Consider the following 27,082-nt stretch of genomic DNA (forward strand, 5'->3'; position numbering starts at 1 on the left):
GTCTTTGGATTGTGGGAAGAAACCAGATCACCCAGAGGAAAACTACACACATTGAGAATGTGCAAACTCAACACAGTTGCCCAAGTGGGAATCGGACCCAGGTCCCTGGTGCTGAGGCAGCAGTGCTAACCACTGAGCCTCCATGACATTGGAGGAAGTGCAAGAAAAGCAAAGACAAGAACTGAGAGATTACAACTTAAAATACAGCTCACACTGGAGCTCTCTTTTAAATGTCAAATTCTGCACAGTGATGTGATTATAACATCTTAATTATGACCAAGATGGATGTAGTCCAGCCTCACAGCAATATGGTTGTCTCTTAACTCTCCTTTTGAAGCAGCCAAGCAAATCACTACAGAAAAGCCAATGAAAGAAAATAGATCTCTTGCATTGATCAAGCCATCCGAAATGACACTACCTAGCCCTGTCAAAGTCCTTCTGGCTTACTGTTTGACAAATGTAGAGAGCTGTCCCACAAACTAGTCATTTTTCCTGCTGTTTGCTTGACATTTGTAAGGTATGAGTCTGAAGTGTCCAGCTGGGAGAAAATGAGGACTATAGATGCTGGAGATCAGTGTGGTGCTGGAAAAGCCCAGCAGGTTAGGCAGCATCTAAGGAGCAGGAGAATAAATGTTTCCAGTATAAGGCCTTCATCAGGAATTATCTTTAGAGTTTCTTTCTTTGTGTGGGCTTAAGTGAACTTTTTTTAAAGCCAGTGTTTGGAAAAGGTAGCTGTGGTTTTGAAAAGCAAGTGATTTAACACCCATTTTTGCCATCATGTAAACAAGTTTTGAACAAACAAATCATTAAAGTTGGACTGCAGATACCTTGGGTCAAAGGGCATGTACAGATGCAGAACTAGCTGGCAACCAGAAATTGATTAACTGTGACCAGTTATCAATGATCAGACCTTTTTTGCTTGCCAACAATGACTGGTTCTTAAGTAACTGAACAGCTCAGCTGGGAGCAAGTTATAGAGAAAGATAAATGCTCAGTTCTTCCAAGCTCATTAGCTTGTTCTCTGCAGTCACAATTCACGGTAAACCTGAAGAGAACCTAAATATTCATATACTCTGTACATTGTTGTTAACTCCTGACCGATAAGTCAGTCCCTTTTGTAAGGGAGCCACTTGCCATCTGTCTCTGAGCAATCAGTGCAAGAGTCTGAAAAAGCTGATTGAAATCTGGAAAATCCGAGCAGGAGTAGGCTGTTCAGCCCTCTGAACCTACTCAGTCATGCACTCTGATCATGCTGACCATCATGCTCAGTACGCTGTTTTGGCTTTCTCCCCACATCCTCTGATCCCTTTTAACCCTAAAGAATGAGATCTAATTCCTCTTTGAAAATGTTCAATGTTTTGGCCTCACACATTTTCTGTAGCAAAGAATTAACTGTTGCTCTCCTTTTAAAACAGATGCTGAGTTTCTCCAGTATTTCGATTTCCAGCATTGCCAGTAACTTTCTTCTGCTTTTATCTAATCTCACCTGTCTGTTTTTATCCAAGGGAAGTGTATAAGGGGATAGAGTATTATGGAGTACTTTTATGGAGTACTTTTATGGAGTAGTATTACCCACTTATTTCCCCCTGCTTGAGGTGGTTTGTTCAGTAAACTTGGTTCAAGCTTTCCATCTGTCTGGGTCTGAACTTAGATAATTTGGGAAACTTTACAAACTGTTTAAAATCTTTCACTTTTTGTGGTGACTTCAGAAAATTCGAGGCTTGGTTTCCAATATGCTACACCCAGTGAGTGAGAACAACATTCCCCAATTCACTACTGTTGCAGACAGCTAAAGTAACCATCATCTCACTTCTCATTATATAGCATGGTTGGTGATGACTTTAAACTGAGTATCCTCACATGGGCGAGGTCAAGAATGTGGGACCTTCATAGTAACTTCAGCCAGATCAGGAATTGAACTCAGGCTGTTGGTATAACTGTTATACACCCAGCCATTGAAGCTAAGCTCCTGGGTAAAAAAGATGGTTTGGCTACCTTTATTTATGTGCCTGCCCCCTTGGTTGCAATGAGGTTAATTTAGGAAGTTTCCTTTCCCTTGTTGAAACTTTTTTTGTCTCTAACAGAATTTCAAAAAGGACCCAACTCATTTGGACTTTCTTGAGTTAATAATAAAATAGGTTTTGATGCTGATTGGAAGAAAACTCCATTCATGAGTTGACTAGTACAATGTTGCAGCTTTATGTTGAGTGGTACTAGTGGTTTTAATCTGTCAGCTTTGCTTCTTGGCTATTCAGGTTTCTTCTCTTTTTGAGCACTGAGTCAGTCACCATTAAAACAGGAACAGTGAGTTACAGGGTAACCCCATATCCACAGGTCTGGTTTTCATGGTTTCAGTTACCTGCAGTTTACCACAGCCAAACATTATAGGGAATGTTCCAGAACCAGGGACCAGGAGACTGCTGGGAAGATGTTTCCCAGTTAAGTGAAGAGTTCATTCCTATCTGGACTTTCAGGCTTTCACGATAAGTTCTGGAATGTATCCCCATGGATATGGGGGACTACTGTACTGTCTGTTTTTCCTTTAGTTACCTGAAGTGCATGGGGTGTTTGGTACCTGCTCCCAAGCTGTGACTTTAACAAAACATTACTGTTATGGGTGTCATGCACTCAAACCTGAGTGTCACTGGTTTGTATGTTCTGCTGGAAAGGTACTTGGTGGTTAACTTCTTGTTATCGCTCCCTTTTTTGTTTTGGGAGTCTTTGTTTCCTGTTCCCCTGACTAGGAACAGGTAAGACATTCCATTGACTGGTGTAGTCCTGAGTATCACTGAATTTATATCCATTTTCAGCTTTTAGCTGTAACTGTCCTCTTTTAAACAAAGAAACATGTCTGAATTAAAATAGTGATTGTATTGTGAATGCTGGAGATCAGAAATTAAAGTATCGATTGCTGAAGAAACTCAGTTAAATGAGCAGGTGTTGTTGGAATTAAGTTCTTTTTGTCTTTTGGTGCTCTGATTGACCTTCATGACAGTCCTGAATAACTGGCAGGTCAGACCCATCAAAATTGCTGCTCAGTGATGTACAGTCAGGAGGAAGCTGCCTTGGGAGTACTCAACACTAATTCTGGATCCCATGAAGTCTGATGGCAATGGGTCAAGCTTAAGCCAGGAAACAACATGCTGATTTACCACTTAGTATCACCCCATAAATGATCAGTCAGTTCCTTTCTATTCACCATTTTTGGAAGAAATCCTTATAGTCTAAGTCACAAATGTAATCTGAATGGGGCATTTCAATCTTCACCACTCGTGGCTCAGTAGCAGTATTATGACTGAGCTAGATTGGTAAGGTGAGGGAATCAACCAGGAGGAAACAGCTACATGTCACAGATGCATCTGTTCATACCTGTTATAGTAGATGTGACTGCCATCCAGCATTTGTGGAGATGAAGTCCCATCTTCACATTGAGAATTGCCTCTCATTGTTTAGTGCCACCAGAACAGACTTCAAACAGATCTAACAACTGGGCATCCATGAGGGCTATCAACAGCAGAACTGTATTCAACCACAGCCTGTAACCTCAGTGCCTGAGACAACCCTCACTCTCTCGTATTACCATAAAACCAGGGATCAGCTCTGATACAATAAATAGTGCAAAAGGACAGGAGCAGCAACACACAGACACATGGTGCCAGCCTGGTGAAGTTACAAACTAGACTACTCAAATGCCAAGTAGTATGCAATAAATGATCCAACCATTTAGTGGACCAAATCTGAGCTCTGCAGTTCTGTCACATCCAATTGTAAATGGTGTTGGATAATTAAACAGGTATCAGGAGAAAGAGTCTTCATACCACCTGATCCTCCATGAAAGGAGAGACCAATATGTCAGCAATCCAATAAATGGCTGAAAATCCATGCTAACGTAAGGCTCTACGTCCTCCCAAAATTGCAACAGTAGTACCAAAAACTATTGCTGTAGAAATAGCTATGCTGTTCCAGTGCATCTGCAAAACTGGCATCTATCCAACAATATGAAGAAAAAGCAGAAAATCACAAAGCAGCGCAAATCCAACCTGACTAAATACTGACCCATCAACCTATTCTCAATCGGCGCAATGCCAGAAAATGTTGACATTCCTATCAAGTGATGCTTGCAAAGAAATAACTTGATTGATTTGATGCTCAGTTTGGGTTCCAACAGATCACTCAGCTGCTGCCCTTCGTCTTGATCCAAACATGAACAAAAAAGCTGAGCTCGTCAGGTAAGAATGATTGTCCTTGACATCAGGCTGCATTTGATGGAGTGTGACATCAAGGAGCCCTGCCAAAGCTGGAGTACATAATCGGGGGAAGCACAGAATTCTCTAGTTAGTCATACCTGGCAGAAAGGAGGATAGAAATAAAACTAAAAACTGTAGATGTTGGGGTCCTGAAGAGCCTCAAAACGTTAACTCAGCTTTTTCCAACCTGAATCTTTGTTTGTATGCATCTCAATGATTTTAATGAATTTACAGCTATTAATATGAATAATTTTCTGTTAACCTTCTGAATTTTTCAAGCCTTTTATGTATCAGATGTAATGGGAGGAGGTTGTACAATAATTGTTCCAGTACTTGCTGGCATCAGCTATCAAACCAATATGAAGTCATGGATGATCCAGAGTTCCTTTACTGAGGATGAAGATCAAAAGCACCTTTTTTGTTTTAATTTGGCAAAAACTACATATCCTTGGTTCTTGCTGCAGTCAACTATCCAGCTACCCCCACACTGAAGCAGATGTTTTTCAACTCCTTGTTCTACATATGAAGCAGCCAATTTTGTGGTGAATAACCTTCTAAAAGATAAGAGGATGATACTCGGAGACCATATCTATATAGAAGCAGAATTAGTCCATTCATCCCATTAAATCTACTCTGCTATTCAAACATGGCCAATACGTTTATCAACTCCATTCTCCTGCCTTCTACCTGTAACCCTTGATTCCCTGACTGACCAAAAGCTAACTATCTTAAAGACTCAAACTGCAGATGCTGGATTCCAAGGTAGACTAGCAGGAGGCTGGAAGAACACAGCAAGCCAGGCAGCAGCAGGAGGTGAAGTCAATGTTGCAGATGTGACCCTTCAGGAATGGACATGAGTATAGGGGAAGCTGCAGATAAAGGGGCTCAGGGGTGAAGTGCGGATAGATGAACACAAAAAGAGGCTACAACCTGGTTGGGCAATGGGAGGAATGAATCTAGTTGGTAGCATGAAGGAAGGGGCAGTCAGAGGAGTAGAAGGGAGATTATTTGAAATTGGAGAACACCATGTTGAATCCTCTGGGCTGTAGTTTTCCAGGCCTGCAGGAGTTGACCTGCCCATCTTAATTTCTCTTCCCACTCTTTCTGACATGACCATCCTTGGCCTCTGTGACTGCCACAACAAATCAAACTGCAAGTTGGAAGAACAACACCTCATTGTCCACCTGGGCAGCCTACAGCCCAGAGGACTTAGCATTGGGTTCTCCGCTTTTCAAAACCTCCCTTCCATTCCTCTCATCAACCCTTCCAGCCACCAACCTGATTCATTCCTACAATCAACCAATCCACCAACCAACGAACACATACCCTCTACCTGTGTTCACTTATCCCCACCTCAACACCTTACACCCACTTCCCCTCCTGAAGAAGGGTTAGACCCAAAATGTCAACTTCTTCACCTCTGGATGCTGCTTGGATTACTGTGTTTTTCCAGCCTCTTGCATGTCTATCTGTCTTAAAAAGCCATTTCAATGATTTGGCCTCCACAGCACTCTGCAGCAATACGTTCCATAGAGTCATGGCACTCTGGCTGAAGAAATTCTTTCTCATCTCTGTTTTGAAAGAATCCCTTTACCCTGACGCTGTGCTGTCCGGTCCTCCATTCTCCTACTAGGGCAAACATCATCTCTACATCCACACTATCCTGGCATCTCAGTATTCTAGGTTTCCTAACTGAATTGAGGAGTTTTTTAAAATTTATTTTCCAGCTGTGAATATTACTTGCACTCTCTCTATTTATTCCTTACCCCTAACAGTCCTGAGACTGATTTGATATTCTTAAATTGCTGCAGCCTACTAAGGAGAATATACTCCATAATGTTAGGTAGGGAGTTCTATAGATATTAATTCGTTCGTGAAGGTATGGTGACTTGGGTTCAGGATTGTTCACAACCTCAGACATATGCCTGAAGATGTTGATTGTTCCCATGCATCTGCTACTGTGGTTTCCAGTGGGTGGCCCAGTGTCCTCCATATTACCCCACCATTGGAACAGTGATTTTAAAATAAAGGGCCTCATTGATCTACCTCAGGTCCATTTTCACATTCAAAATCAAACATGCCTGGCAACCTTCTGTTGTTCATACGCATTAAAGTTCATGTAGGAGAAGGGAGTTGTGACACAAATGGCAGGAACTCTCGCGCTCAGTACTCAAATATTCCCTGTAGGGCCCAGAGGAGCAATTCTGCCCACACTGACACAGGGGCTATTCTGCTCAAGTTAAAATTGCTGTCTGGGTCATCTCCAATTCCTTCCAATTAGAATATGAATTCTGCCAATGACTGGTTTTAGTCACATCTTTCAGATTTATTTTTTAAAATCTGAGATTTCTGTCGTGTTCTGATACCTTTCACCTCCTGAGTAATAACTCAAACTGCCTCAATGAATCCGACTACAGAAGCTGGATGCCATCCCTGTGCAGTATCCATGCAGCAGCCTTTCATTATTCATTGCCAGTCCATCCCAAAAATGCAGTACAGAGAAGTACTAGAAGTGGTTTGGAGCTGTGCCACCATATGGAGGAGCTGCTAAAAGTCCAATGCCAGGGTATGTCAGGGGGTGTCCCACATGGAGGTTCAGCAGAGTTAATGGCAAGCTGGATTCTCTAGGTACCCAGTCTGACTTTGTTGTTGGAAATTCTTGGCATCCAGTTTAAATCTGGCTGGTAGAGTAGGAGAGTGCATATTTAGGAGATGATGAAATAATAAGCGACGAGCAATAACTTCCATAATAGACTATCTGCTGCTCACTCGCAAGTATTTTGTCTTGACATGCAGAACCTGATTGGAAAATGCAAATTGTTGCTCCTGACATCAAGACTCTCTTGACGTCTCATGATATTCTCCCAAATGTTTCACCATAATTGTCCAGGACTTGGGAAGTTCCACCTCTAGTCTTCAGTTTCATGCCCCGAGCTCTTTGTATCTTTCATGTGAGCTATTCTCCCTGATCCGCCAGGGTGAATCATCCTTTCCACATTTTCCCTACACTCTCTCTCACGCTGAGCCTAATTGAATAGACTTCAAGTGGAAGGCACTCTCTGGCAACTGTTTGTTCTTTTACTTCTCTAATCCTCATTCATGGTTAGCACTTAAGTAGTCCTTTTTTTTTTCCTCCTGCTTTTACTTCCTGGTTCCATCTTTTAAGGGATGTGAATGTAATGGGCAAGGCCTGCATTCGGCCCTCATGCTAACCCATTAGAGAGTAGTTAAAAGTCAACCACATTACTGTGGATCTACAGCCATATATATTGGGCAGATAGAGAAGCATAGAAACCAGGAGCAAGCCGTCCAGTTCTTCAAGGCTGCTCCACCATTCCACATGATCATGTCAGAAGCTCCACAACACCAGGTTATAGTCCAACAGGTTTATTTGAAATTATAAGCTTTCAGAGCACTGCTCCTGCGTCAAGTGAAGTGTTGTGTGACTTCTAACTTTGTCTACCTCAGTTCAATACCAGTTTCTTCACAATATGATCATGGTTGTTCTTTTTATTTCAATGCCATATTCCCACTTTCTTCCCTCACCCCTTGATGTTTATAAAATCCTAAGGGAATTTTATTTTTGGATATTCAGGTTGCGAATTCCACAGGTTCATTAAGTTTTTAGAGAAGTCATTTTTCCTTGTCTTGCCCTGTATCCTGAGGCTGAGAGCCCCTGGTTCTAGACTACCTAGCTGAGATAGCACTCAACTGTCTTGGGAATCTGTACCCAGTATGAGCCACTTCTGGATTAAATGTCATCTTTTATATCTGTAGGTGGTAATTACTTTGTGGCAGTTCCATTCACAGCTAGTACGCCTGAAGGGCATGAGCCTGAGGCCCTTCCATTGGTCTTTCATTTCTTTTATTTGATCTCTTTACCTGATCTTGATTGTCTCCCAGACACTCAAATTAGCAGTAAGAACTTCCAATGTGTTGACTTTGACCTTGGTCAACTTTTGAAATCTCATTTGTAGATATCCTTCAAATATTAGACATGTGCAATCTGGTGGTCCCTGCTGACAACTTACTAATCACTTCCAGACACTTCTGTAAAATAAGGTGCCAAGAACATTAATCTGATGCAGACAGAGCATCGTATTTTCGATTACTTTGCTATTGGATCACACTTGACTTTTCAACTTTTTGGTGTATCAACAGTGGTCTTGGCAAGCTTGGTCTTGATTCTGGCAACAAGGGACTAGTAATTGTTGATCCAAGGTCTGAGAAGCTTCCATGTTCATGGAGGTGGAACCTCTGTTATGTTTGAAACTTTAGTCTTCCTAATGCTGAAGGTCGAGGTGAACCACCTACAAGCTGTTGCAGGTGGGCTTCAGTAGGGGATAGCAGCACCATTTTCTCAGCCATTGGAGCTCACTAAGATATTTTACGGTTTGGTCTCTGTACACAGTCTTGCCGAATTGAACAGATTGCCTTGGAAATGGTAGTAAATACAAGGTTTACCAGTGCACTTACTCATTCCAAGAATTAATTTGAAAGGGGTTTAGATTTGTCCCATTCCAGTTGCTTTTTTCTGATATTCTTGCACATCAACACCAAATGTACCTTTTAATTCAACACCTTATTCAATCAGATGTTACAAATTGGGTAGATGCATTATGAAGTGAGTTTTTGGCAGTTTGTGCAGTTCACTGAATTTGTGAGCATTTAGCTAAACTGAGGTCAGAGATTGACCAACGTCAGTCCAAGTTATAGTCAGCACAAAATAAAATCTTGAACATTTTTTACCTCTGCCTGCAACGAGGTGCTAGAAATATCACTTTGTAAAGTTCAAAGGTGCCAGTTGATATCTAGTTCATTCACCAAGAAAATTTATAGCGCAGATTTATTAAACAAATGATTCTGTAGTTCATTTTTAATAGACATTATCAATTATTTGCAATTAACATGTGGTTAAGATCTGGAATTGACTGTCTTAGAGTGCAGTAGCAGTGTGCAGATTCTGTCATGGCTTTGAAAAGAAAATTATATAATCCCTTGAAGGAAAAATTGCCATTGGGAAAGGGCAGGTGAATGGAACTGGCAGGGTTGTTTCTGCAGTGTTAACAAAGGTCCAATGGTCTCATTTTGGTGCAGCTTATAATTCTGTATATTATTGGCTGTCATGTTTAACATTGTTAAAAATCACACAACACCAGGTTATCGTCCAACAGGGATTTTTTTGGGAAGCACTAGCTTTTGAAGCACTGCCTCTTCAGGTGGTTGTGGAGCAGAATGATAAAACACAGAATTTATAGCAACAGAATTGCAGTGTCATGGAATGTAATATTAAACAAATTTAGCTTAAATCTTTCATCTTTTAGAATGACTGTTAGTTTTAGTTCCTTATGTAAATCCCAAAACTTTAAATTTACATTCTCATGCAGGTTCTCTCATACACAAACTGCTCCACCACACACTCACCCACACATGCAACCTCTCACTGACCTGTACCCCATTATGCACGCACACATGCTTTCTCACAGGCACTTGCACCCCATCCCCTTCACACACCAACATGCATTTACTCTATCTCCCCTGCATGTGTGCGCACAAGCTGTGGGGTGAATTTGTACTTGCAGAATTATTTTATTTTGCTCAAAAACTGTATAAATCCATGCAAGATTCTCTAAATCCCACTTGAGAAATAGAATCAGTCAGACCTAACATTAGGACACAGACTTTAACTTCACACCTTCAATGTATTATCTGAGCTGAGATGGCACCTATTGTTAAAAGCTATCTTGAGAATGTAACATTAAAAAGTTCTGAGACTTGCATCTGAAAAAACTGAAGCTAACATGGTTATTCTAAAAGATGAAAGACTTGCGCTAAATTTGTTTAATATTACATTCCATGACACTGCAATCCTGTTGCTATAAATTGTGTCTTATCATTATGCTCCCCATCACCTGAAGAAGAAGCAGTGCTTCGAAAGCTAGTGCTTCCAAATAAATCTGTTGGACTATAACCTGGTGTTGTGATTTTTTTTTTTAACTTTGTCCACACCAGTCCAACACCGGCTCCTCAATCATGTCTAAGATTGATCATTTCAAATGTTTATTCTTTGTGACAAACCTGTTTCAGCTAACTAATAAAATTGCATCAAGTACTTACAATAAAAAAATTTCCTTTCATACTTCCTGCACATCCTTCATATCCTTATTATACAATTATGCAATGATCTATAGTTAGACAATTTTATAGTCAAGAGTGAGGTGGAATTCTGTCCACTTGCTTGGATGGGTGTATGGAACTCAACAATATTTAAGAGCTTACTAAACTGGCATCCCATCAGCCATCTTTAATACATTGCTGCCAGTGGTGAAGGGAATGTACAGTCTACCATTATAAAGAATGCATGAGTAACTTGCCAAGACCAATAGACCGCATATTTCAAACCTGTAATGCAACTACTTGGAAGGGTAAAGCCAGCAGATATCTGAGAACCACATCACCTGCAAGTTCCCCTCAAACTAAACACTGTCCTAACTTTGGAAGCATATTGCTGTTCCTTGCACTGTCACAGGGTCAAAATCCGAGAGTGCTCTCTCTAACAATATTGTGGGAGTACCTATATTTCATGGGTTGAAGTAGTTCAAGAAGGCATCTCACCACGTCAGGGCCATTAGGAGCAATAAATGCTGGGCCAGTAATACCTGATTAAAAGAAATTCTGCAGCATCAGATTCTGAGATTTATTAGAATTTTGGATCCATCAAAATGTTAGTGTGCAGGAAGAGGCCATTCATCCCATTGTGTCTGTGCCACTGAATAAACTAGCTGCCCTTTCTAATCCATTTTCCATTACTTAGTCCATAATATTGCAGGTGCAGATTCAGGTTATTTTTTTTTAAATGAGTTGAGGGTTTTGCCTCAACCAGCAAATTGGACAGACACCTAGCACCCTCTTGCCGAAAAGGATTTTTCTTAACTCTCCTCTAATCCTTCTTCCATTTTGGCTCACTCAGCTAAACCATTGGTACCATCATACAGCCATCCAATTCACCAACTACACAGATTATGTAAATATCCCAATGATGGCCCCCATATTTAAGTCCAAATCATCAATAGATATCAGAGCCAGCAAGGGACCCAACACTGAGACCAGTCACGAGCATCCATTTGACCATGATCCTTTGCTGCTTGTCACTGAACCTATTTTGGATCCAACTTGCCACATGCCCCTCTACCTCTCAAACTTTAATTTTCTTGAACAGTTTTCCAGATGGCATCTTGTGAAATGCCTCACTAAAATCCATGTAGACATCATCCATGCTCTTTACTGCTTCCTCAAAAAACGTCAATTGAGTTAGGCTCAATTTTTTTTCCAAAACAAAACAGACTATCCCGGATTAATCCGTACCTTTTTTATAAGTAACAGTTACTCCTATCCTTCAATATTGATTCTAATAATTTTCCAACTAAAGTTAGATTGACCTGTTTATAATTATTTGGCCTAACTCTTGCATGTCTTTTGAATGATGGTAAAGCATTCATGGATATCTGATTCTGCGATAATTTGTCTACATTGAGTGAGGGTTAGAAAATTATCCACAGAACATCTGTTATTTCTTCCTTGTCTTCATTTAAAAGACTCTGATACAAATTGGCCAACTCGGGTGATTTATCTACCTTCAAGGAATTCAGTCTCTCCAGTAATTCTCATTATTTTTACTTCATCTACTAATATTTCACACTCCTCCTCTAGAACTAGAATATCTGCATGATCGCTCTCTTTTGTGAAGAAAGAGACAAAATGTCCTCTTATGAACTCTGCATTTTTGCTATGTACGTAAGTTACCATATATACCTTTAATATACCTAAATCTACTTAGTCATCCTCTTGTCCTTAACATACTAATTGTTGCAACTCTGGTTAAACCCCTCCTGCTAATTTTAAATCAGCAACAGAAAAGATTTACCCTGTGCAGTAATCTGTGAAAATTCAAGAGACCAAGAACTATTTAAAGTAAAAATTGACAACTTTTATTTCTTAAAGAATAACAGATTAATTAATGAACAACTATTTACAACTCCTTCCTCTAACCTATTGTTTACTTTCACTTCCATAATATTAGTCTGATTAAAACTCCTAATTTTGATTTACCAAAAATTCAAAACCAGGTAGCTGTTTGAATCATCTTTTGTATCTTTCTCTGGAGATTTTCTTCTTAGGATTTCTCTCTCACAGGTTGTTGATAGATAAATGCACCTTTTTAAGAGAGCTGTGTTTTGAGCAATCTGTACATGCTGGTGGCTTGGCAGTTCTCCCCCACCTGTTCAGTTTTCTCTGGTCTTATACCACCAAAGTATCAGATTGTGTCATTGGCTTTTAATAATGTCAATATATTCAATTCAAACTTGTTTGAAGTTTGGTATTTTTTGGGGTATAATTTAAATGGATTGGCTTAATTCAAGTTTGTTTTTGTCTCCAGGCAACCAGTTACTCAAGCTGCTGGACCAAAAGGTTACATTATATCTTGTTCAGAACACTTGGTTCCAATAGGTCGTTCTGTTAGCTTTTAATTTAAAGGTACAGTACACCAACATCTTCACAACACCTTTGAATTTTCCTTAATTTCACTGGTCAATTTCTGTATCTTCTCTTTCCTATATTCCTTTTTTCACTTCACCTCTCTACTTTGATGCTTCTGTAATCTTCTTAAAGTATTACTTATAAGCTCAATTTTCTGCTTTATCTTCCTCTGTATGGATCTGAGATTTGACAATACCCCCTGTTCTTTTGTGAGAATGTGATTACATTGTGACCTTAGAATCTTGCTTTTGAATGTTTCTCCTCCGACTTTGCTAATTTTAGACATATAACTTTCCTCATTCAATCCGTACCTACAGCTTTCCATTTTGTTTCATCAATTTGTGGGAGTAATATAAAATGATCATATCTCTATTGTTTACCAGTAGCTTTGCTCCATTTGCAAGTCATGTGCTAACACATCTAATGAGAATGAAGGACAGATAGATTAGAGACAGTGAAATTATGTTTGTAAAAGAACAAAACTCCTGTTTGAAATTGCGTAAATGTACCAGATTGTTGGGATAGAATTGTGATAATGATTCCACTACTAACAATTCCAAATTTAGCTAAACCGCTTTTTCAATGTATCTCTTGCCAGAGTACATGCGTAATGTACAGAAGTAAATTACAGTTCCTTGTTATTGGCTAAGTGTTATATACAATATCTACAGCATATGACCATCTAAAGTGTTCAGATTCTTTCATGCTCTGCTTGTTTGGACAAAGGCATTAGGATCGAACTATAAATTATTTTTTTTTAAATCAAAACCGGAGAGGTCATAATGTATCAGAAAAATATCATGAAGTTTATGAACATCAGCTGCATCCAAGATAGAATTACTATCCATTCCAGACCAGATATTTGAATAATCTAGACTTTAACTTGTATTGAGTGTTTTACTGTTGTTGGCTTTTCTCAAGGGAGTGCAGGTACTGGCCTGTGAAAGCGATTAGTAAAGGAATGCAGCAGCTTGTTAACTGTAATAAATGGAGACAGGATTGGTCTCAGGGAAATGTTTGTTGGAAGATGTCACTTTGGAGAACCTAGAGGCATTTGCAGCTGCTAATAATGGTGAATATTTTGTTATTCAAAGATTTGTTTCTTCAGCATAAATTTGTCCTTACTGTTGGGAAGGTGAATGCAGTGTAGGAGCGGCATCAACATTTGCAGTGTTTGACTGTATTGTGTAACTGATATTGCAGTCTAATTTGTTTTTATAATTATGGAGGATCATGCTATAGTACACAAGCACTAGAATTAACTAAGTTTATAGATTGTTCAGTCTAAACAAAGGGTACCAATATTATTAGAATATAAATAGTAAGAAAAGGATGTAGCATTAATTGTTTAATTTATAATATAATTATTAATGTGATTAATTGAGAAACTCCAGAGTCAGAAGTTTGGCTATTTGACCTTCACATCTGTGATCCAGGATAGATTTATGGATCAGACCCAAAATGTTGGGGTCAATAGGAGCCATAAAGCCACACTGTGTGGGGAACTGTCATCAGGCAGTGAGTTTCATTTTGAATTGGTCAATTTCCAATCAGAGGCAGCCTTGTTGCCTAGTTAAAGATGATGGGTAACCTCCGAGCTCAAAGGCCAACAGAATGTCCATCCATGTTGCAGGGGCAAAGTCCAACTGTTTAGCAACATGTGAGGTTACTCTATGACTTTTAGCTTTTTTTCCATCAAAGGTATAATCAACAGCAGGTTGACCACTGGAGGAAGAAACCATCCAGACAGTGGCTGGCAGCCACAGCTCTGATCAGACAGGCAGGAGGGCCTCAAAGTCAGCTCAGATAACTTGTCCCTCTATCTGTAACTGGAAGCTTGACTCCAGGTAGTTGGCCGAAGACCCAATACTTTAGAGAGCCCTCTAACAATAGATCTTGAGAAGCCATTTACCTTCCATAGCTGGTAACTCATCATTTTTAGGTGGGTAAACTTTCTGACTCAAGAGGCCTCCATATTAATCTTATCCGCACCCCCTTAGTTCGAATTTATTTCTTTTGCTGTTCTGGATGGTAGTGGTCTTGAGTCTGGAAAGTGCTGTCTAAACAGCCTTCATGAATCTCTGCAGTGCACCTTTTGTAGATGGGTACTGTTATGACATGGGGTAAACTCTCCAGTTTAATTTAAAATCCTCAACACAAGACTTATTCTGTGCAGTAATCTGTAAAAATTCAACTGGCCAACAACCGATGTAAAGTAAAAATTACCAACTTTATTTCGTAAAGTATAACCTAGAATAATTAACTAACCACTATTTACGACTCTTTTCTCTAGCCTATCTGTTACTTTCTCTTCTATAATACTAGTCTGCTAAAACTCCCAATTAAGATTTACAAAACAACATTTCTTATTTCAAAACCAGGCAGCTGTGGGTTCTTGTCTTCCGATCTTCCTATGTTGTCTTTTGTCCTTGTTAAGAATTTCTGTGTCACAGGTTACTGATCAAAAAGGTGTTTTTTAAGAGACTTTTTTCAAGCAGTCATGCTAGGACTTGGAAGTTCTCCTCTCAACTGTACAATTTCCCCCTGGTCTTAGACCCCAGGGAATCAGATTGTGTCACTGGCTTTTAAGATTGTCAATATACCCAATTCTAACATGATTGGAATTTTTTTTTTTTTAGGGGGGTATTATAATTTAAACTGGCCGAATTCAAATTTGTTTTTGTCTCCAGGCAATGAACTAATTGAGTTGTTCGACCCAGTGTTACATTGTTGCCTTATTGAGAACACTTGGTATTGTGTCTGGTAGTTGCTGCATTTCAGGTGTGGAGGAAATGGATGCTTGTGGATATGGCACAAATCAAGTAGACTGCTTTGTTCTGGATGGTGTCAAGCTTCTTGAATGTTGTTGGAGAGTCACTCTTGCTCTTGTTCTCTCATTGTTCCTTGTAGATAATGGACAGGCTTTGTGGAATCAGGATGTGAGTTATTCACTGAAAGATTCCTAGCCAGTAACTGTTTCTTTAGTCCTTTGAGAAACTTTATTAATAATGAGGAAATCCGAAATTGTAATGCCATTGAATGTCAAAAAAAAGTTTCAGTTTTTTTTTGCAGCTGATCATTGCCTGGCATTTGTGTGGCACAAAATGTTACTTGCTGCTTTTCAGCCCAACTCTGGTTATTGTCCAGATTTTGGACATAGAACATAGAATAGAGCAAGAACATGCCTATGTTGACCATGATGCTATTCTTAACTAATCCTTTCTGTCTGCACATGGTCTGTATGTTTTTATTATCTGCCTGTTCATCTATCTATCTAAATGCCTCTTAAACTTTTCCTATTGTATTTGATTCTACCACTTCCCATGGCAGCGCATTCCAGGCATCTACTTAGCTCTGTTTTTAAAAACAAAACTTGCCTTGCACATCTCCTTAAACTTTTCCTCTATTGCCTTAAATCTGGCAAGCGTCTGCTGGGTACTCCAATTTCCTTTCACAGTCCAAAGGTGTGCTAAATTGGCCCATAGTGTCCAGGGATGCGCAGGGTAGGTGGGTTAGCTGTGGTAAATACAGGGTTATGGAAAGAGGGGAATGTGTCTAGGTGGGATGCTCTTTGGAGGGTTGGTGCAGAGTCAATGGGATGAATGGCCTGCTTCTGCAGGGATTTTATGAACTTCAATGAACTATGCCCGAGTATTTGACATTTTTGCCCTAGGGAAAACAGTTCCAACTGTCCACCATATCCATGGCACTCATTATTTTATAAACATCTATCAAGTCACCCATTGGCCCCTGATGCTGTAGTAAAAACAAATTAAGTTTGTCCAATCTCTAATAACTCCTGAGGCTGGTATCCTGTCATCAAATCACCCTGTATTTATACGTGGAAAGTCCTTGACAGTTTCCTTCTGCTCAGAGTGTCAATGCCTGATACTCCTGTTCTTCTCTGCCAGGCCAGGAATCCCTGATCGGGGCTGTTAATATGGCCCAATCAGGGAACTCCGATTCTATGAAGTCCACCTGGCTGACCTTTTTACAATCACTACATCAGCTCCCCTTTGGAGTCTGAGGACCTAGACAAGTTCTTTATCTTGTAACACCTCCTGGGACATTTTAGCATTGGGTCAGCTTCCTCCGACTCTGCATTAGATACAGTCAAGGCGTAATGCACAGGAGCTCAACTGTAGGAGAACTGCTGGTAGCAATTTTTATCCTTTGTGGGCACTCTGGACACTGCCCTCCAACACTGCTATGTCTGCATCCAATCATTGCCACCAGACACAACTTCTCTCCAACATCTTCATTTTGGAGATTCCTGGTGGTGTTCAGCCAGTATCTGGCAGTGATCTTTGCTTGGGACAATCACACTTGCTCCCCATAATAATGTGCGCCCTCTACTGTGATCTGGTCTCTCCAGATCCATAAAAGTTTTCAATTCTGGTGGTGATGGCCCCTTGGTTTCCCTGTCATTGCTAACTGTTTCAGTTTTGCCTTGACCAAATCTTTGTGTCCATAGGCTGATATTATTGGCTGTGACTGGATGTATGTCCAGAAAATTTAAAACCATGTATGAACTCCACCAGTGGCAGTATCACCAGTGGTGTATCTGCCAGTGGGAGGCAGTTCAATGCATCCACTTTGCCACTTGGTCTCCTGGACAGTGTTTGAACTTGTAATTATACAGAGATTAATTTTAGAGTCAAATGCTGAATTTGGCCTGAAGCTGAGTGGCACTGCCTTGACCTCTAAGTAGACAAGTCAGGGGTTTGTGGTTTGTTATTACAGATTGATGCCCATAAAGGTATTGGTGGAACATCCTGACTCCAAACATGATGACTAATGTCCTGGGTGCATATGCTATTGGGCATTCCTCTCATTTATGCGACTTATGAGCTAATACCAGCCTGATGCCATACAAGGAGGCTTTGCATGCCAATACCAGATTTCACTTGGCATTATAATGTGCCAACACCTTAGAAAATAATAACTGCGTTTTCATTTCCTTGAAGGCTGTGGTTTGGCTATGTGATCATTTCCAAGGCTAATCCTTTATTAGGAGTTGATCAAAAGGTTCCAGGACGGAGGTCAGGTTATGCATGAACTTTCTGTAATAATTCACTAGCACAAGGAAAGATCTAACTTCGGTACAGACGTGGGAGCCAGGGCACTTTTTGAGTGCCCTTGTTTTATTTTCCAACAAGTGTAACCCAGTTTTGTTGACCCTGTTGCCCACGGAGTTCACTCTACATACCTGGAACACATTTTTCCCTCCTTGGGCGTACGCCTGCCTGGAACAAATGTCTGAGGACTACCTCTATGAGCTCCTTATTGCTCTTCCCTGTTATTAGCGCAACACTGAGATAAATAGCAACCTGGGGTAGACCTTGTAAAATGTTCTCCATCTGCTGAAAGCTTGCATCGGCTAATTCCTCAAATAGCAGTCTTGTATATTGGTATAAATGTTTATAGGTATTAATTGTAGTATACTTCTGGGAATCCTCATCTAACCACATTTGCAAGTACCCTGGCTCACATCAGTTTCATGAAGGACCGCAACCATCTGCCAGCTTTGCATATAAATCCACTGTGCGAGGGATTGGGTATTTATCCAGCTGTGAAAAGCAGTTTGCCGTTTGTTTAAAGTCTCCACAAAGGCAAGCTGACCTGTCAGGCTTCACACTCAGTAAAATTGGTGCCGCTTATTCTGCAGACTGGACTAGTTTGATTCCTTCACTACTCCGCCTCCTGATTTCTGCCCAATTAAGTTTGAATTGATTGGTTTGTTGTTGGCAAAACAATGAGACGATCTGATGAGGGGTGTAAAAATGTGGACATTTTGAAAATTGGTCGGAGAGCAATTGCGAAAGAGAAACTGCTGGAGGGCTAACTGCCAATCTAACATCTTGCACTCAAAGAAATTAGAAAACCCTCTCTATCAAAGGTACCTTTTCATGTGAAACATACTTGCAGTTTTAAAAAAAAAACTACTCAGGGAGATCAGCTGGAAAATTGAAGACTGGGAGAAGACAAAGGCTCTATGATTTTTGAGATTAAGCTAATGTAGTTCTAATTGTCTTATGGGAATAGCATATTGTTAGAGTTGGAATCATAGAGTAAACTGTTAAGAGAAAGAGGGAGGTGCTTAGATTTGTGAATAGGTTTTTTGTTTAATGTTCCCTTTTAGAGTAAGAGAATAAATGGATGTTTTCTTTAAACAGTTGAGTTTAGGAGTTCTGTCAGTCATCTTTTAACAGGTTGCGGAGAGGCAAGCTTTTCTGGGCTTTGGTTTAATTAACGGAAAAGGCTCACCTTCATCTTAATGTAACCATTGTTCATCCCACAGTGTCTCAGCATCTCATTAAGGGTTAAACCAAAGTCACATGCCTCTGCTAGTCAGTTTTAACCTTGTTAAAAATCCCAATGGTTACCCCTGGTTCTTGAATTGCTGAGTAAAATCAATTGCATCTCATAATTCAAGAAGGCTGGTGGCAGGGGGGAACAGTTTGTAATAATCCTTCACTAATTCACCTGACAACCAAAAAAAGCTGCGGGTCCACAGGCTATTAGGAGCCAAAATTTCCCTGAGGCACCTGAGTTAACAGACATACTTGTTGCAATGCATCTCTTTCCCCACCCTCTCCCCTATGTCATTTGCCCTGAAAAGAAATGTTTTCTTCTCACATACAGGGTCTTGTCTTTGACAGCAAGGCCAAATGAGTCCATCTTCCCAAATACCAGCACGCCCAGAAATGCTTACCGCAGCTCATAGACAACTGTTGCGAGTGAGTTTCTTCAGGACCGTACTTTACTCTCATCGCCACTGAAATAACTCCACATAGGCTGGTATCCCATCACCAAGTCACCCTTTATTTACACATGGAAAGTCCTTGAGACTGATCCAGCTCCTTCAGCCAGCTTTAAGTATCATAATATCTGACGCTCCTCTTTTTATCTGTTAGCCAGGGCTCCCTGATTTGGGGTGGTTAATCTGGTTCAATCGGGGAATTGAGGTCCACCTGGCTGATCCCTTTACAATCACCACCATCTCCTTCCAGCTAATATGCTCCAAATCAGGAAACATCCAGACAAATCTCTTTTGCTGTCTCTACAAAGCCCCACCACCTCTCTATCGTGTGGCAATCAGACTGCACACAATTCTCAATTTGACTAACTGCAGCACAACTTCTTGTACAACTGCAGCATGACTTGCCAACTTTTATACTCCATGCTCTGCCAGAGACAAGCATGCCGTACTCTTCATTTATCATCTTAAACACTTGTGTTGCTACATGGACTGTTTTGGTGGCTGGGGAGTCATGAATGGTGCTGCATACTGTGTTATTATCAGTGAACATCCTGAATCCTGACCTTATGATGGAGGGAAGGTCATTGATGAAGTAGCTGAAGATAGTTGGATCTAGGTCATTACCCTGAGGAGCACCTGTGGAGAATTCTTGGAGATGGGATGACTGACATTTAATAACTACAACCATCTTCTTCTTTGTCAAGTATGACTCCAACCAATTCAATGCTTTCCTCTTGATTCCCACTGAGTTCAGTTTTTTGTTACGACTCAGTCAAATGTGGCCTTGATGCGAAGGGCAGTCAGCACACTACCATTGACTTGAGTTCAGTTCATTTGTCTAAGCTTGAATCAATAAAGCCAAAATCTGGTCCTAGAGGCATCCAAACCGAGCATCAGTGAGCATGTGTATTGCTTGATAGCACTGTTGATAACCCCTTCCATCACTTTACTGATGATCCGGAGTAGACTAATGTGGTGATAACTGGCAAGGTTATGTTCATTCTGTTTTGTGTGCACAGGACATACCTGGGCAACTTTCCATCTTCGGTAAGAACTAGGAGCAGGAGGAAGCTCCATCTCTCAATAAGCTCATGGCTAATCTTTTTGTGGGCTCAGCTCCACTTGCCCACATTTTCACCATATCCCTGAATTGCTTTATTTTCCAAAAAAGTATCTACCTTAGCTTTAAAAGCGATTTACTGAAGTAGCATCAACTGCTTCCCTGGGCAAGGAATTCCATAAATTAACAACCCTCTGGGTGAAGAAGTTCCTTCTCAGTTCAGTTCTAAACCTGATTCCTCTAACATTGAGGCCATGCCCTCTTGTCCTAGTCTCACCTACCAGATTCTATTTCCTTCATAATTTTATATGTTTCTATCAGACTCCCCCCCTCATTTTTCTGAATTCCAATGAATATAATTCCAATCTACTCAGCCTCTCCTCATAAGCCATGCACCCGCCCCCCTCCCGAACTCTGGAATCAACCTAGAGATCCTCCAGTGCCAGTACATGCTTCCTCAAGTAAGGAAACCAAAACTGCACACAGTACTCCAGGTGTAACCTCACCAGCACCCTATACAGCTGCAACATGACCTCCCTGCTTTTAAACTCCATCCCTTTTGCAATGAAGGACAAAATTCCATTTGCTTTCCTGCAGACCAACCTTCCGTGATTTCATGCACAAGGACACCCATGTCCCTCTGCAAATCAGCATGTTGCAACTTTTTACCATTCAAGTAATCTATTTTGCTGTTCCTCCTACCAGAATGTATGACTTCACATTTACTAACATTGTATTCGTTTGCCCACTCGCTCAATGTATCTATGTTCCTCTGCAAAGTTTCACAGTCCTCTGCACAATTTGCTCTGCCACTCATCTTAGAGTCATCGGCAAATTTTGTTGCTGTACACGTGGTCCTCCACTCCAAATCATCAATACAAATTGTAAATAATTGTGGTTCCAATTGTTGTCAGGTAGTTGCTGGTGTCGTAGTTGTACTGAATGTTTGTTTGTTTGGCTAGGTATGTGCAAAATCTGGAGTACAAGTCTTTAGTAATATTGCCAGAATGCCAAAATGTTGCAGTATGCAGTGTCTCCACCCACTTCTTGATTATCATGTGGAGTGAATTAATGGATCATCCACTCACACTTAGGGCTGAAAATTGTTGTTATTGCTTCAGCCTTAACTTTTGCACTAATCGGCTGGACTTCCCCCATCTCTGAGGGTATTTGTGGACTCTCCTTCAATTGGTCACTTAATTTTCCACCATCACTCACTCCTAGATGTGGCAGGAATTCAGAGCTTAGAACATCATTTTATAGCAAAGTTATGTTTTGCAAATGAAGATGTGAATTTTGTGTGTGTGTGTTCCCAGAATAGGACACTCAAGTGTGATTGAAATGCGAATATATGAAATAAACTACAAAGGACCAGTTGGAAGTCACTCAAAGTGCAATTAGTGTAATGATTTCATTTTTTTTATGTATTGTCAATGTAGTTTGTTACAAAATGCAGTGAAATGTGTTGAATAATGGTGCCATTTTCTGGGGCCACGTTAAAACAAGAAAAGTAAACCAAAATATAAAATGTAACGGCAGAAAAATGAAGAAATAAAGGAAGTGTTTCGCTTTTGCAGTTCTTAAGTGCTCTGTCACGGGCCAATGGGCCTAGCAGCCAGTCAGGAGCACCCTTCGCTGCACCACTGGAATGAATGTCACCATGTTCAGTGCCATTTTGCCTCCATCAGCACCTTCACCACTGAGTCTCTCTCTAGACATTGCCAGGTCAAATGCTGTTGGTCACAGCACTGGCCCAAACTCTACAGCCATCATGAGTCCATTTCAGGCCCACCACACCGATGCAGCCATTGCTAATGTAGCCAAGTCTCCTACTGGGCCCAAACTCTTCTCGGCCATGGCCCCCATGAATCTGCACCAGACACCGGTGCTGTCAGGAACCTAAGCTTGTCTCTGCTACAGCAGACATGAATTGGTGCAAAGACTGGAGATCTTCAGTGAACTGATCAAAGTCTTCACAAGCTCAGTCATAGAAGTTCCACACACACTGTGCATTACTTTCAGTGACACATTGCTGATAGGACATGAAACAGGAGCCCGAGCTGGGAGAATTGCCACTGAGGGTTAAATCAGTGCGTAATTGGATATGAATTACCTCCATTACATATCAGGCTGACCCAAATGGGGTTCCCCTTTTGCCTTCAATATTGCCTCACAATACCTGAAAACCTCAGAGACCAGATTAATATCAGGATCATGACTGACAATTGCAGAGGACTTAGCTCCCTGCATGCATGCAAACCTGTCTCCCCTCTGTTTGGGAGAATTTGCATTGACCTCTTTTTGAGAATGGTACTGTTTAAACATGATCACTGTATTAGTTCCTTCCTGCATTTGTGAGCATTTTCTGTTTCCTCATAGTTGTTAATGCCTTTATAGTCTTTGTCAGTTACATTGGCAGCAGAATTACCAATTTCTGGTCAGTTTTGTGTTTTAGATGTTGCATGTACAACAAATTGTGCAAAAATCTTAAAATGTATTTTATTTTGCAAATGTTAGAGTCTCCTATTAATCATTATCCCTCTAAATCTAGTCTGAGTTCAAATGCAGATAACAGACATGACAGGATAGGTATAACTTACTGCAGCACTCTGTTTCCATGTGCCAGAACTACACTGGAGGGCAAAGGCTAATTGTGATGGTGAGGCCTGAATAAGAAGCTAGTTAGAGTCCTCTTTCTTTCTTCTAAAACACAAATTGACACCATACTGACCGTATTAGAGAGCTGACACCATAAAGGTGTGCAGTGCAGACCATGATGTCAATGGACAAGGGATTGCAACGGAGGGAAATGGAGCCAGTCATTAGAGGGGCTTCAATAGTCAAAGAACAGACAGACATTTCTGTAATTACACTGATTTCCCAATGGTGTGTTGCCTCCTTGGTGCCAGAGTAAAGAACGTGTCAGTAGAGAATATTCTTCCAGTGGGTCAAAGTACACTAGAAGTTGTGGTACATGACAGTACAAATGATTAGAGAGAGGGCAGATAACAAAATCCTGCATCACATTTCTAAACAGCAAGGAATTGTCACAAAGCTAGTCCTTTTTTTTGTGCCTAAAAGCTGTTCCTTGGCTCAAGGAGACTCTGTACTTAAATTTTTTTTTCCAGAAGGGGTAATAGGCTGGGCTCCAATCAGTCTGGTTTGGCATAGAATCCTTTTCATCTCTAAGAGGCCTTTTGTTTATATGTAAACAGATGAGACTTCAGGCCAAAGTGGTCCTGTTTAAGAAGTGACCTGTATAATGAAAGGAGAGTGGTCAGCTCTCTAGCTGTGCAGTTTGAATTCAAACTTGAACCGATTGGGGGTTCAACAGTGAGCTGCATTCACTTTCGCTCTTGCACTCTATAGATGTGTCTAGATTTCCCCTTACGCAACATCACAGCTACAAGGGATGTAGAAGAATTACTTAAATTTTTTACTAGATACAGACTGCCAGTAGAGACCCAGTCAGATCAAATGTCACATACAAACTATTCAAGGAAGTTATGGATAACTTGGGAATAAAGCAATTCAAATCTATTGTGTCCTCTCCGGAATTGCAGGGAGCACTAGAGAGATGGCATCAAACATTAAAGACCATGTTGAGAGCTTATGGTCAGGATTCTCCAGATGATTGGGATAAGGAAGGTCCGTTTGTACTTTTTGCAACCAGAGATGCACCTTGGAAGGAACATTTATCAGACTTGTTCAATCGACTTCGGAAGGCAGGTTTGGTGGTAAGCCTAGCTAAAAGTGAATTTGCCAAAGCCCAAGTCACCTTCCTGGGCCATGTTATTGATCATAGACAAATAGCTCCATGGGATGCCAAACAAAAGTAATTGGGAAATTTCCCACACTGATGACAAAAAAAGCAGTACTATATTTCCTGGGGTGAATGGGTTTTACCGCAACTTTGTGCCAAACTTCAGCAGTGTGGCTGCTCCACTCACCAAATTGTTAAAGGGCAAGAAGTTTCAGTGGACAGCGGACTGTCAAAAGGCGTTTGACACCCTACAAACTGTTAATCACTGCCCAGTATTAGTCACACCAGATTAATTAAAGCCTTTCAAGGTGGCTATCGATGCCAGTGATGTGGGTGTCGGTGTGGGGCTCCTGCAGGAGGGTGACTAGTGAATAGAAAGACCCATCAGGTATTTTTCCAGGAAGTTGAATGTTCATCAACAGAAATATTCAATGGTGGAGAGAAACTTTGAGCTTGGTGTTAGCATTACAACATTTCACTGTTTATATTACCAGTAATGTATCTGAGACAATCATATACACTGATCATAACCCATTGACATTTGTGGAAAAATTTGAGGATAAAAATGCCAGAGTGTTTAGATGGAGCTTGTTGCAGCTATTCAATGTGACAATTGTGCATGTGGCAGGTCGCAAAAGATGTGATTGCTGATGCGTTATCGACATTCGAATGAGATACAGAGGTGTTCGGTGGTGGGTGTACCACGGCCTGAATTTGCATGTGGTTGTGCATGTTTGCATGTTTATAGTTCATGTAGTGTGTATGTGTGTTTAGACTACTAACTGGGTTTTGAAGGGTTAAAAATGAAGCCATCTTTTGGTATTGATGGTTCACTTTTTTAAGGAGGGAGGTGTCACAAAGCTAGTCCCTTTTTTTTCAAAAAGCTGTTCCTTAGCTCAAGGAGATTCTGTCCTTGATTTTTTTTTGTTTGTCTCTTTGTCTGTCTGTGTCCTTTAATTTCGACCTGTAAGCATGTGTTCCATTTATACTGGGTTTGAAAGGGAGTTTGCTTATTGGACTGTTGTGTATATTCAGAGTAGCATACTTGAGTCTAGTTGGATAGGCTGAGTTCTATAAAGGTTCTTTATTCTCTTCTTTGTGTTTCATTGTAATTTTGTGAATTTTTGTCTGTTTTAAAATCTAATAGTCAGTCTAGCTAACTTAATCCAGGTAATTTTCACTGCACACTTACCGAAATAAATTGCAAAGTTATAGTCTGAGCTATCTGCTTAAGAATGTTTTGAGTAGTCTGGCTTAGTCCAGAACAGAAGAAATTAAAAAGTCAGCCCTCTAGTATAGTAGTCTCAGGATTCTAGCCAGTGCCTTATGCTAACTAGAATAGACCTAGGAAGAGGGTGAGGATCAATGCATGGAGAGAGACCATCAGATTCAATCATAGAGCTCTGAAGCCCTTCAGGCTGAGTCTGTGCTGACTTATTTACATTAATCGCACGCGTCAGCACTTGGCCATGACCTTAAATGATGGGTGGCATGGTGGCCCAGTGGTTAGCACTGCTGCCTCACAGCGCCAGAGACCCGGGTTCAATTCCCGCCTCAGGCGACTCTGTGTGGAGTTTACACATTCTCCCCGTGTCTGCGTGGGTTTCCTCCGGTTTCCTCCCACAATCCAAAAATGTGCAGGTTAGGTGAATTGGCCATGCTAAATTGCCCATAGTGTTAGGTGAAGGGGTAAATGTAAGAGTATGGGTCTGAGTGGTATACGCTTCGGCGGGTCGGTGTGGACTTGTTGGGCCTGTTTCCACACTGTAAGTAATCTAATTAAATGTTCTGACATTTCAAGTGCTCATCCACATTGACTCGACTCCATTTCATCAGCTCACCTTCCTGTCATCCCTGTCTTTGAAAGCCCAATGTGAATGCTGCCCTAAGCAGTCTAGCTGCTCTTCTCTCCTCCACATGTACCAGACAAGGAGCTAGAAGAGGAAGACGGTTTATAAAATCATGAGGGGCATGGATAGGGTAAATTGACCAAGTCTTTTCCCTGGGGTGGGGGAGCCCAGAACTACAGGGCATAGGTATAGGGTGAGAGGGGAAAGATATAAAAGAGACCTAAGGGGCAACTTTTTCATGCAGAGGGTGGTACGTGTATGGAATGAGCTGCCAGAGGAAGTGGTGGAGGCTGGTACAATTGCAACATTTAAGAGGCGTTTGGATGTGTATATGAATGGGAAGGGTTTGGAGGGATATGGGCCGGGTGCTGGCAGGTGGGACTGGATTGGGTTGGGATATCTGGCCGGCATGGACGGGTTGGACTGAAGGGTCTGTTTCCATGCTGTACATCTCTATGACTCTGACATCTTTTAAGGTTGACGTTTCCCACTTTTACTCTCCTCCCAGGAAGTACATTGCAGATTTTAGCATCTTGTGGCTGAAAAAAGTCTTTTTCTTTCAATCTCCTCTGAATCTTTTGCCCTTTTTTTAAAAAATTATGTCCCCTCAGTATTGATCCTTCAACTAAGGGGATCAACAGTTCTGGATGAAGGGACTGGGGGCATTCTCGCGAAGTTTGCCGACGATACAAAGTTAGGTGGACAGGCAGGTAGTACTATGGAAGTGGGGAGGCTGCAGAAGGATCTAGACAGTTTGGAGGAGTGTTCCAGGAAATGGTTGATGGAATTCAATGTGAGCAAATGCAAGGTCTTGCACTTTGGGGAAAAAAAAAGAATCATGGATTACTTTCTAAACGGTGA

General features: G+C 40.9%; 1 protein-coding gene across 3 annotated transcripts in view; it reads left to right on the plus strand.

The window, feature by feature from the left end:
- Positions 1–27,082, plus strand: part of pde4d (phosphodiesterase 4D, cAMP-specific) — a 1,351,522-nt gene that overhangs the window by 27,214 nt on the left and 1,297,226 nt on the right. For 2 of the 3 annotated variants that reach the window (XM_087988820.1, XM_087988837.1), the window contains exon 2: positions 12,685–12,782. The exons of the other annotated variant lie outside the window; for it this stretch is intronic. The gene's annotated coding sequence lies outside the window, so the exon portion shown is untranslated. The remainder of the gene's footprint in view (positions 1–12,684; positions 12,783–27,082) is intronic. 3 annotated transcript variants of the gene reach the window in all.

Source organism: Chiloscyllium plagiosum, unplaced genomic scaffold (assembly GCF_037043375.1).
Source record: "Chiloscyllium plagiosum isolate Xiang-an unplaced genomic scaffold, Cpla_swu_hap1 HiC_scaffold_1, whole genome shotgun sequence".
NCBI lineage: Eukaryota > Metazoa > Chordata > Chondrichthyes > Orectolobiformes > Hemiscylliidae > Chiloscyllium > Chiloscyllium plagiosum.